This window comes from Vicugna pacos, chromosome 11 (assembly GCF_048564905.1).
Source record: "Vicugna pacos chromosome 11, VicPac4, whole genome shotgun sequence".
NCBI classification, from domain to species: Eukaryota; Metazoa; Chordata; class Mammalia; order Artiodactyla; family Camelidae; genus Vicugna; species Vicugna pacos.
The window spans coordinates 8,974,525-8,987,218 of NC_132997.1; positions in this window are offsets into that span (position 1 = coordinate 8,974,525).

Here is a 12,694-nt window from a genome sequence, read left to right on the forward strand (position 1 = left end):
GCCTGTTTATGCTCTAAAACAACTTGAGTTTCTGCTCTCAATGGTAACATTTAAAACTTTATTTAATGTACTTGTCTACAGTGAATGAATATAACCCCATACCATAATGTTTTGGAAAATAGAGGTAAGATGAAATTATCACTCTAAATCTCATCACAATAAACACCATCATCATTTCTTCCAGGAATTTGTCTTATCATAGTGGTTCTCATATCCAACAATTAGTTTTATGTCTTTGATTTTATTTAATATTAAATTATATTTTTCATGTGGCTCTATAGTTTTGTTGACCAATACTTTTGATTACTTCCTAATATTCCATGTAAGTATGTGTCATTATTTATTCTGCTTTTCATCGTATTGTGAGAAATATGGCTATGATAAACAGCATACAATTATTTCTTTTCTTTTTCATATTTACATTAGAGGCTAAGGCCAGTAGAAACCTTTGTATTTGCTATAATATATTTTGGCAGATTTCTTTAGGAAAAGATTGGACCAATTACAAAGTTACCAGAAAATATTAGAACACAAAGCTCAGAGCCAGTTTTAGGTTTATTTATGAATTAACAACTTATTAAGCTATTTTAGCTAGAAAAAAATGCATATCTGGTGTCTGTAACATTTGAAAGCCCCTTCCAACATAACATCATTTTTAAAAATTTTAAAGTATGTTTTATGTATTTTTGTGGGGGGTAACTCACTTTTTTTTTAATTTAAAATTTTTAATGATGGTTCTGGGAATTGAACCCAGGATTTTGTGCATGTTAATCACACACTCTACCACTGAGCTATATCCTCCCTGCAACATGACATCTTGAAGTTCTGAAACCAAATCAGACAGTGGATCATTTACTTTCTTCTTTGCTGTGTGTGCTGCCTCCTGCATCTTGGGGAGAGTGTGTGCCATTGACCAGCAGTGAGCCTTCTATGCACTCATCTCTCTGCCTGTCTGGCTATCTGTGCACATTTCCACCTACCTTCCTTTATCTGCCAAGCCTCAGGAAGGGTCAAATGTTGTCCTATAGCATAGCAAAACACCACCCATCCCAAATAAGCATGATAATGAAACATGGGAGAAATTAAGACATTTAAGTCAGGAAACTTTGTGGTCCATAGACCTCCAGGGAGGGTCACAGAGCTGGTGTGAAGTCCCCTAGCAGCCAAAAAGAAGACTCAATCACAACTAGTTACAAGAACTGCAGTGTCCCTGAGGCAAAGCCAAGCCGTCTGCTCAGAAAAAGCACTACAATGCTGGGTACAAACAGGAGACTTTCCTCATGATGCCAGCGACGAGGCTATAATGAATCATTATGGGCTGTATCCATCAGCATGTGTAGCACACCTCTCAGAGGCAGTTTCCTGTAGGGCCCCAGGTGTGCATCATGGCCCAGCCCAGTGCTCGAGTCACTAAACCAGTATTTCTTAGGGCCTTGTGAAGAGGAGGAGATACCAATGGGAGCAGGTGGGGCCATGCTGATGGTGGTAGAGGGGAGTGTCAGCTGATTTGGCCCAATCCAGGAATGAATCTTTTGAGTATCTGGAGAAGTAGATGGACAAGAGTCTTTAAATTCTCCACAAACTTTGCTCTTCTCAGCCATGTTTTGAATGACTCTGACAGGTACTGAGGTTATAACCATACGGTTTGACAGGCACCTAGGTGGTCAAATGGAGGCATGGAGAACCAAGCAGCCTCCATGTGGGCACAATTTCATATCTTCTTGTCAACATCAAGGATGCAAAAGATGGTCCTTGTACAGAAGAAATGTGCTCCTTTCTGTTCAAAAGTGAGTCAAGGGAGAAAAACATAGGGTCAAATTTCTCCTCAAAGAAAGTGGAAAGAAACAGAGTAAAGAACACAGGTGAAAGAGTTAGCTAGCCCACATTGTTACTGAGTCCAGACTTGTACTGTTCGCCACATGACAGGCCAATAAATTGAGAGACAAGTTGTTGGGCCAAGGAACTTTATTCAGAAAGCCAGCAAACTGAGAAGATGGTGGACTACTGTCCCAGAGAATGATGTTGCCCAAGGCAGAATTCAGCCTTCTTTTATACTAAAAGAGGGAGGGAGTAAAGTCAAATATTTCCTGGTTCTGGTCAGCCTTCGAAGGGGTTGTGTTCGCTGCTTCCTTCCTGCAGTTATCCACAGGTGGGCCTAGTCAGGATGTTTCCTGTGAGCTAAACAAAGGCATTTTAGCTTAACACTCATACCTGGGAGCTGAGGGGCCATTATGTATAATTTAAGCTCATTGACAACATCCCTTCAGTGATTAGCTTGTAGCAAAAGCAATAGAATACAGAGATTCAAGTAAGAGAAACAGATCCAACATGGAGTCAGATTTGTTCTTCCCTGTTACAACTTCAGTGGTTTTCAGGGTGTAGGCCCCAGACCAGCAGCATCAGGATCACTGGGAACTTGTTAGAAATGCAGATTCTCAGGCTCACTCCAGGCAAGCCCAACACTCGGCACCTTGACTAGACTCCTGTGACTCTGATGTCTGCTCAGTTTGAGAACCACTGGCCAGGATTCTGAGGGAGGATCCATTAACTTGGCCCCTGGTGAGTTGGAGGAGGGAGCAGGGTGGAGTTGAAAGTACAGTGCACATGAGACCCGCCATCTGGGTTCCATCCTACACGTGATGGGAATTTCTGGTGTAACACTGAGTAGGCTGGATTCAGCTGCCTCATGAAAAATGAGTCTATTGGTCTCTAGAATTTCCTGACTCCACTGTGTTGTTATGAGAAATGAAAAAATCTTTGGAGACTATAAAATGCTATCCAAATGTAATTTATGTTTCAATTAAGTGTTAAAGACTACTGAGTATCAAAGTGACAAAATATAGCTTCACTTATTTTAAAAGAACAGTGTACTAGTAGACACTCAATAAATATGTATCCAAAGAATCAGTGGATGAAGTGAGTCAATAAATCAACAAAAGTGTGGGGAGCTGGATGCCATTTACAGCTTGAGGGTCTCCTTTGCTATCACAGTAGGTCACAGTTGGTGGTGTTAGTTGTGTCTGGAGAGGCAGTGAGCAATGCAGGTGATGAGATGAGGGTTGTACCTTGTAGAAGTGGGTACAGGGTGCTGCCATTCATGGAGAGAGAGAGACTGCTGACTGGAAGGAGTAGGGGATGTTGCCTTCAATGTTGGAAATGTTGATTTGGCAGCTCTTGGGTGATCTGGGAGGAGGCATCAAGGTGGTGGTACCATGTCCACATCCAGAGCTCAGAGAAGGGGACAAAATTAATAAGGCAATGGAAGCACTAAATGACACCATAGAACAGTTAGCCTTAGTTGATATTTTCAGGAAATTACATTCCCCCAAAAGAGAATATACATTCTTTCCAAGTGTGCATGGAACATTCTCTAGGATAGACCACATCTCCAGACAGAAAACAAGCCTCAACAAATTTAAGAGGATAGAAATTATATCAAGCATTTTTTCTGACCACAATGGCATGAAACTAGAAATCAACCACAGAAATAAAAATGAGAAAAAAAAGTGGCTGCATGGAGACTGAATAACATGCTACTAAAAATCCAATGGGTCAAAAAGGAAATCAAAGAGGAAATTAAACAATACCTTGAGACAGAGCTTAGAGAAGGGGCATGGCTGGAGGTTCACATCCATGAATCACCTGATTGTGGGTTGTATGTGACGCTGTGGGGCTGGATGGCATCACTCAGGACAAGACCACAGGGTGAGAAGAGAAAGCACAAAAGATTGCCCCTGAGCAGTGCCACACTGACTGTGGGCACAGGAGGCTGAGACTGCACAGAAGGAAAAGGAGGATAACCATGTCAGGTCCTGGCATGGATAATTTCATTTAATCCTTGTTAACAACACTTTGGATAAGTAAGTTGTCTTTGTGTTAAACAAAAATGGGGCCAGGGGACTGAGAAACCATTCGAAGTCTCATGGATCCAGTGCAGTGCTCCCATGATCAGAACACAAGCTTCTCTGGCTCCTAAATCTGTGCTCATCAGTAACATGCAATGCTTGTGTTGTTTGGGGCCCAGTCTTCAGTACAGGGAACCGTGTATGGGAGCGCCACCTGAGAAGAAGATGCCTTGGCCAAGATTTGCATCTGATGCCTGGATAAACCAGTGACAGCTTTCTCTGAGGAACAGGCATCACCATAATAATGCATTCTGGATATTTATGGACATTCACAAATGGTGGGTTCAGAGAGGACTCTGTGTGTGTGTGTGTGTGCGCGCGCGTGTGTGTGTGAGTGCATGTGAGCGTGCACGCATGTGTCTTGGGAGGGTGTTAAGTAGGAAGGTAGAACTAAGTCTTACACAAGAAAAGTGTGTTAAGACTGGAAGGTATGAGAAATAAGAGAACTGGATGAGAGGATGGTGCCAGATGAAGGAGGCTGGGAACTCAAGGCTGAGGCTGTGGACAGAAAAAGAGCTTCTGTGGGATTCTCTTCCATGAGACACCAACTGTGAGGTGGGTGACCCACCAGAATGGCATGGGCCGTATTGAACTTTTGATAATTTGAGGCAGTGACCACTACATTGAAGATGTCAATAAGTCCTTTCCTTGTTTTTTTAAAGGGATATTCTGCATCTCAATTTCAAGGAAAGTATGAGCCTGTTGCTAGAAGTAAAGGCAATTTTGATGGATGATAGACAGAAAGCAGAAGCCCTCAACTGTAATGCTTCTCCTTCTTTGTCAAGAGATGTTATATGGATGGATGAATATTAAGCTAAAGCTGAAGGTGGTGGAACTTTTGTAAAAGGGCTCGGTGCTGTTCTGTGTGGATGCTTGTCACTGGGCTCAGAAGGACACATTCTTGGATCTTCAAGGACCTGGGACTTACCAGTTCACTAGGTCACCCTCTTCCTTTGCTCTGGACTTGGATGAGGGCAGAAGTGTTGCTGGAGCCTGAAAGAGCACCTGTGTTTTTTGTCACCTGTACCAAAGCATGAGCGAAGCTGTATTTTATATTGAATGACTCTGGCACTGAAAACAGCAAGGCCTTTTGCAAAGTATTGGATAACCAGTAATTATGGCAAAGCACTGACTTTTCCCTAACAGCTCTACCCCTGTGAAAAGAACCAGGTGTCCAAGGCTATTTTTTGCTGTACACAATTAAACAGTTCTTGAAGTCTCTTAACTAGTTTGGTTTTATCTTAAAGGATAACAAATCTGTTCAGCCTTACTTGTATTCTTCCTTCAGACTTAGATGTTCTCATCAACTCACCTGAAAGGCTAGTTCTCCCATCTGGCTAACTTTAAAATAGGCTAGTTGGATGCCCACCTCTAAGGTAGCCCTCACCTCACCCCGGCTTCCTTAGGGCTAGAGATTCACCCATGCCTTTATGGACTCAATCACAGATATTCATACAATAGATTCACTGTGCTGTGGAGCTCCATTAAGTGTTTTGTGCTTGAAAATCCCAAAGTAGAAGGTGCAGTCATTTTTTAATCAAGGAACTTAAGCTTTAGCTGTGTCCTTTCTTTCCACTAGAACATTGCTTATTTTCTCTGGATGATGAGAGGCTGAGAAGGTTGTCCCAGGGCTATTGTAATAGTACTATGTAAGACTTAAGTAAGAGAATTCACAGGTTCCACTTAAAAAATAAAAAAGTCATGGGAATGTCATGTACAGCATGGTGATTACAGTTAATAATATTGTGTGTGTATCTGAAAGTTGCTAAGAGAAAATTTCTTATCATGATGAGAAAACAATTTTGTGACTGTGTGTGGTGACATGTTAACTAGACTTACTGTGGTAATCATTTCACAATATATACAAATAAATCTTTATGTGGATGTACCTGAAACTAACATGCTTTATGTAAATTTTATCTCAGTAAAATATTTTTTAAAAAGGGAATTCATGGGGAATTTATGAAGACTAAACCTCTGAACAAAGTGAGATGTTTAAAATCTATTGTATTTTTTTTTTCAGAATGAAAAATAATACGTGAAGAGGAAACCATGCCTGTCAGGAGCCCCAGAAAGTGGAGATGGAACAATCATAAGCTCCTTGGCTCGAGCCAAGTTGAAGTCATGCATTGAGGCTCAATGAGATAGGACAGGCTGATGAAGCTGGAATGGGTCTGTGCTTTCTGCTGGACTCAAATCCACTGCATGAGATGAGATGATTATTATCTGCTGATAAGAACAGAAAGAGAAATGTCACTTGTTTGGAAAAACAAACCTGTAAAAGAAAATATGAAGGGGGGGATTCTTGAGATGAACAAGTTAGGAAAATTGGCTTTCAGTTGTTTTCTGTCTGCTCCATAGCAACGTCCAGCATCAGAAAAAGCCACATTTACACACTTCACAATTTTCCAAAGGTCTTGGCTCCCTCCATACACATTCCTTCTCATGCTCCCAGAAACTAAATTTGTAACGAGAACAGTTACAAATTTCATCCATAGTGGAGTGTTAGAGGCTTGCAATTTATCACATCTAATGCAAAGATTGTGAAAGAATTTTTCAGATTTCCACATCTTCTATGTAAGGAGGTATATGGGAACTCTATTTTTTGCTCAATTGTACTGTGAAACTAAAACTAGTGTAAAAAAGCAGCAGTATTTACAATAGCCAAGACATGGAAGCAACCTAAATGTCCATTGACAGGTGCTTGGATAAAGAAGATGTGAGATATAGAATATACATACACACAATGGAATACTACTCAGCCATCAAAAAGAATAAAAGAATGTTATTTGCAGCAACATGGATGGACCTGGAGATCATCATACTAAGAGAATTAAGCCAAAAGAGAAAGAAAAATACCGTATGAAAACACTTAAATGTGGAATCTAAAAAAAAAAAAAGAGAGAGAGACAAATGAACTTATTCACAAAAGAGAAACAGACTCACAGACATAGAAAACAAACTTGTGGTTATGGCGGCAGCAGGAATAAGATTGCTGGTTATATACAAAACTGGTAAATAATCTACAGGGCAATGAAACCATAATAGTTGTCTTGGGTTATTTTTTCAATGAGATAAAAACACCACACAGCCAATGTCTGTGCTCTGATAAAAGAGTAACAATGTCAAATATAGGTGAATTTCCCAGAGACTGGGATGGCCTACATGACTAGATAAAAAAATCCCCATGAGTGAAATGACATGAGGACTCTCTTTCGACTTTCATAGTTTGGAAAACCTTTAGTAACAGGTGACTAAATGCTTCGATCAAAATTTCCATGTGGTATAATTTTTCTTTGTCCTACAGTACATCCTTCCTGAAATATATCCTGAAATTTACAACTGCTGGGAATGAATTTTTTTTTTCTTTGGCTTTTCTAAAGTAGGTTTCACAATGTATAGGATTATGGACTGATTTTTTTTTAATAGCAGTTTAAAGGTGTTCTTGGATATACATAGCAACATTGTCCACAATGGACCAAATAACACAGACATAAATTTCTTAAAATAATCATCATGTCAGAGACTTAGGGAAACGTTATTTTATTTGAATTTAGATACTTGTGTATCTTTAGAACTTGAAGTTACTGGAAAAAGTGAAGACCTTGGTTTCAGATAAATCTTCTAATGTTGAAAATTGGAAAATAATTCATGAGAATTTGCCATGTACATTTTATGTTTCTGAAAATTTGAGAATTTGCATTTTAATGATCACCTCATAATATTTTTTACAAGAATTCAGCACTATTCAAACAAATTTCAAAGCAGTCTTATTTCTCAGAATCGTCTATAATTGTCTTGTCATGAGAGTCAAACCAACACCTGTCCGTTTTGCTTCTGAAAAGACCAAATGGACAGTGGCAGGTGTCTCAGTGTCTCCACGTTAAGAGGTTTATCACATTGCACTTGATGCAAATCATAAAATTTAATGTGAGAATTCTTTATTTCAGGAAATCAAAATTCACCACAAGATATTATATTATGCAACAGAAATGCTAGAAATATTACCTTAACCAGTGGTAGAAATAGTAATTACATAAAGTTCAATTTGAACAGAAGAATCTTATCAACTCTTATTTGAACTACTGCTGATTATTTAAGCAAATTTACAAACAGTGAGAATTATAGACTTTAGAATAAAATTAAATATTTCTCATATATTTGCCAGTAAATATGAAATCAAATAAGTGCACATACTTCAGAGAGAGAGATTAGTGTCTGTCAGAGAGGTAAGCTAAGCTTTAATGATCAGATTCGGAATAATAACGCATAAGGGAAATCAATCTACAATATTTATGTGTTTAAGCTTGAATGTTAATCTTTAAACAAAATATAGTTGGGACCTTTAAGAGAGCCTCGTACATCTGGAAAGGAACAATATTCTAGAACGGTGTAGTCATTCCACCAGCTTTAATTTTATAACTGAGGTCATAAAGGGGAAATAAATTTGTTTTAATTTTTTTTAATCTACCATTTACCTTTTATGCTATATTAATTTCAGTTCTTGCATCTTAAAAGAAGTGTTTGGTTTGGTGATTTTTGGGGGGAACTCAAACTCCAAATTGTATACTCTTATAATCATATACGTCTGAGTAAAATTCTGAGTGCAAGATTACACTTATAGAAGATCAAGATAACATATTTATTTAATTAAGGCTCTATTTTCTTTCCAATCTGCGTTTTCTCCCGTGATTCATACATTTATCAAGTCTGTATAGCGTTACCTCAATGATCTATAGTGAAGACATATAATATTATCCAAGTTAGTAATCTCAAATATCATTTCACCTCGAGACACCTGAATTCACACAATTTCATCAGTGGCAGTGATCCACGATAGTAATAATACTCAGTTGTCCAGAATTATTTTAGAATGGGAAAGGTCCACGTCACTAAAAATAAGAAATGCCTCAAATCCACTTAATTACAGGAAAATACACATAAAATATAATTTTATTGTCTTTTTTTTATTGTCAACGTCAAATTTGGACCCAACTGTCTATACCAGTGTTAGGAAATAAATTCTGTTTTACATTTCATTTTTATTGTGTTATTTTCATCATTTCAGAAATAAAAATAAACACGCTGCTTTAAAAGTTTATTAAGATCCTGTTTCTCAACTGAAAACGTGTTTGATTCAGCAGTCAGAAAAATATATATATTGACAGATTTCCATCATAGACCCAGATTGTCCAACGACGTGACAAATCCTTTCAAAAGTTACCAGACGTTTCTGCAAAAAACAAACATGACTTAGTTTTTTTAAAGTTTGAAACCCACAAACGCACACTGGGAAAGTTACAGCTTTATTGTGTTTCTCCCCAGTAAAGGGAAGATCGATTTTTACCCCACTAGGATGTAAAAGCAGGTTGCAGGGAATTTAGCATTATCTTCCAGCTGTTGGTGCCACTAAGCTATCTTTTTAAGATTATGTTCGGGGCTTTTGATCACAGTTGGCTGGAAGTAAACAAAAGGCAAGCTTAGCATGGCCTGCAGCCCAGCAGGAGAGCCCTGCCACAGGCAGGCACAGGGTGGGGCTGGGGGGGGGTCCCAGAAAAGGCACTCAGCCTTCAGCACTGTTACAACACATCCAGGCAGCTTGCAATGAAAGGATGGCGGGGGTGGGTCCCTCTTTGCCAGAAGACCTTGGCAAGTCCCTCTTGAGCCACAAGGAAATTCTTAATGACCGTCACCAGTGCACAGATCTAGCCCCCGGGGATGTCACTTGGCAATCTAGAAGCTGACCCAGAGCTAGAGAGATGTGTGTCCAGATGAGGTCCTGCGCTCTCTTAACCTGCAATAAACTCTGTTCCTTGTGGACTTGACACCATGTAGTTACATCAAAAACAGCTACACTGAAGCAAAAAAGGAAAACAGAAGACACATATCTCCTCAGAGGATTTTAAAAATCACTTTAAAAGGTGGGGAGAGGGGAGCTCAGTGGCAGAGCGCATGCCTGGCATGCATGCCCAGGGTCCTGGGTTCAACCCCCAGTCCTGCCACTAAAATAAATAAACCTAATTACCCCCTCCCCCCAAATTTAAAGAAATAAAAATCACTTTAAAATAGAATCAGGTGAATTTATCACCCATCCTGCACACGTCCTCACCTCAGATCTCGGTCATCCATCTAACGGCATTCAACGGTCATTTCTAGCATTCACGTACAGATCACCTGGGTTCAGATCGCAACTCTAGTGCAAATTGTGACAAATTATGTACCGTGTTTCTTGCCTTCAGCTTCGTAACTTGGAGATAATAATTGTCCCTATTTTGCAAAGCTGTCGGTTAGTCCCTGTACAGTGCTTGATGGATGCCTGGTGCAAACTGAGGTTTCCTAATTATTAATCTAATGACCAGTAAGAGGATGGGAGGGCAGAGATCCAGGGGAATTCGGGTTCACGGGCAGCTAGCTGTCTGTGGCTTGAAGATGCTCTGAGACTCAGAACACGGGAGTCAGACATCTATCCGTGAGCCACCGTCTACCTCTTAGGGACATCGCTGGGCATCACTCCTGACGGTCCTGTTGAGGGGAGAGCCTGTTTCACACACAGTAGAAGCTATTTCTTTCGGTTGCCCCTAGCAACAAGATTGGTTCTACTTCCATCAGATCTCACGTACGCGGCTCAAAAGAAACAGTGAGGAATAAGTCTGAATAGAAGACAGTGGGGTTCCATCACATCATTAAAAACAAACAAACAAAAAAAGCAAGCCAGGAGCCACAACTGTCACCACCCATGGAAAGGTCAAACGGAACGTACTTGGGAAGGATTTTGCATTTGGAAGTGGGTGGCACTGACCTCTGCCAGCGAACTCCGCAATGATGCGTTCTTTTTGTTATCCTGGGAAAAAGAGTTTGAGCTTTTTGATGATTTAGGTCCTGGATTGCTGTCTGCATATACCTACCCAGGATGCTGATGTGTGCCTGCCTGCAGCCCACTCGCCACACCTGTTCTGAGCACAGCACACATTGATCCACGTGTGTGTGTGTGTGTGTGTGCATACTTTTTATAGGCATTTTTATTAACATGATGTCCCTGCGAGATGGACTGTTTCCCTTTGCAGAAAGGAAAACTGAGGAACAGGTGATTTACAGACAAGGCGCCTGGATCCAGAATTCTTAACTGTTGATGCTCAATCCAATAATTTTCACACAGACATGTGCACATCTCCATCTCTCTCTGTCTCTGTCTCTCCCCCTGTCCCCACCCCATCTCTCTAGCTTTACATCAGACCTCCTCTGAGGTGTAGCATTAGAAAGGTTTTCCTTGTATCTTCTTGTCAATTTAGGTGACATAACTGGGACTCTGTCTCTCTTTGACCCCCAATAAACCCTCGGGGTTCTTTGCACAAGAATCCCCTGACATCGTGGCTCTCACACATTTCTCAGCTGAGTTACATGTTATTAAACAAAACCATATCCTATCTCCCCACTATTTTTTTCCCGTATCTCATTCCATCCAAAGGATTCTAATTAAATATGACATGTGAGCTTTGTCAAACTCATTGCGTTTTTTTGTTTTTTGTTTGTTTGTTTGTTTTTTACATTGAATGGATGTTTTTTGTTGCAGGATAAACTCTGCAGATCTCGACTATATACCATCCATCTCATTGCACGGTCTCTGCACTTCTTACTGAGTAATAGAGCTGTCGCGTCTTGACTTAGATCTGACGCACACCAGAAATTGAACATACATTTATTGAGCGAACAGATGTCCAAATGTCTGGACGTCTGAAATGGCCAAACATCTAACACCCAGGAATCGACTTGCTCCTGTCAGCAGAAGTTGAAACTTCATTTGAGCGTGTGATCTACAAAGTAATCATTCTTCTGACCACTCTCAGTCCACAGTTGCTTGTTTTCCTGGGGAAATGAGAAAAATCAAAACGTTGTAGCGAAATTTTCAGAACTAGGGTGTGGATGGTAATATTTGTGTGTCTGTGGTATGTGGGTGGTGGACCACGTGGACGTGTGTGTGGTAGAAATTTTCTCACTAGGAAATAAAATGTTGGCAACCTTATATTAATCCTCATATATTTCACTGAAGCTCTCCTGGTTGTAAGTCCCTAAATCTGGAGACCACTGTGCTACAGAAAATTATGATACCGGCTACCCCAGTGGGGTTAAATGGTTTATATTCAGCCACTGTCTCCTTTTCACACCTGTTCTCCGATGCATTTTGATTCTTTCTAATCAGGAGACAGTCTCCTGTCTCTAAGTTTGCACCTTACAGAGTCTGAAGGAATGGAGAATTTTTTTTTTTCCAATTAAGTGGGAAGTGGTTTGCTGAAGAGCGTCTGAAAATCCATCACAGGACGAGGGACACAGAGGAATCTGTTATCTCCCACGATGCTTATTTGGGGCCTGCGAATCCCATTTTGTGCCAGCCAGAAAGTCTGGGTGAACAAAGGCTCTCTTGAAGTTGAAAGGTCCAAGTGAAACTGGCACTTTGAAAAGAAATAAAGAAAGATGGATCAGCCTTCTCTCCCTTCAGCTTCTGTAATTATTTTGACAAAGTCAATCTCCCTCAGTTTTACAGAGAGTGATTTTCGAGGGGTTTGATAGCTTTAAAAAAGGAATTGATGAAAAACATCTTGATAAATCACTAAGGTGAACATCTGGTGGGTTTGACAGAAGGAGATAAGGTGGCAGTTAGCATGTGACCTATATTCTGTGACATGTTGATGGAAACTCTAGCTAAGCCAAGACACGGAGATGCATTTGGGATTATAAAGGGTCAAAGAATGCTAATTGAGTTATTTGCATGTGAGCCTGTGTTTCTTAGCAGG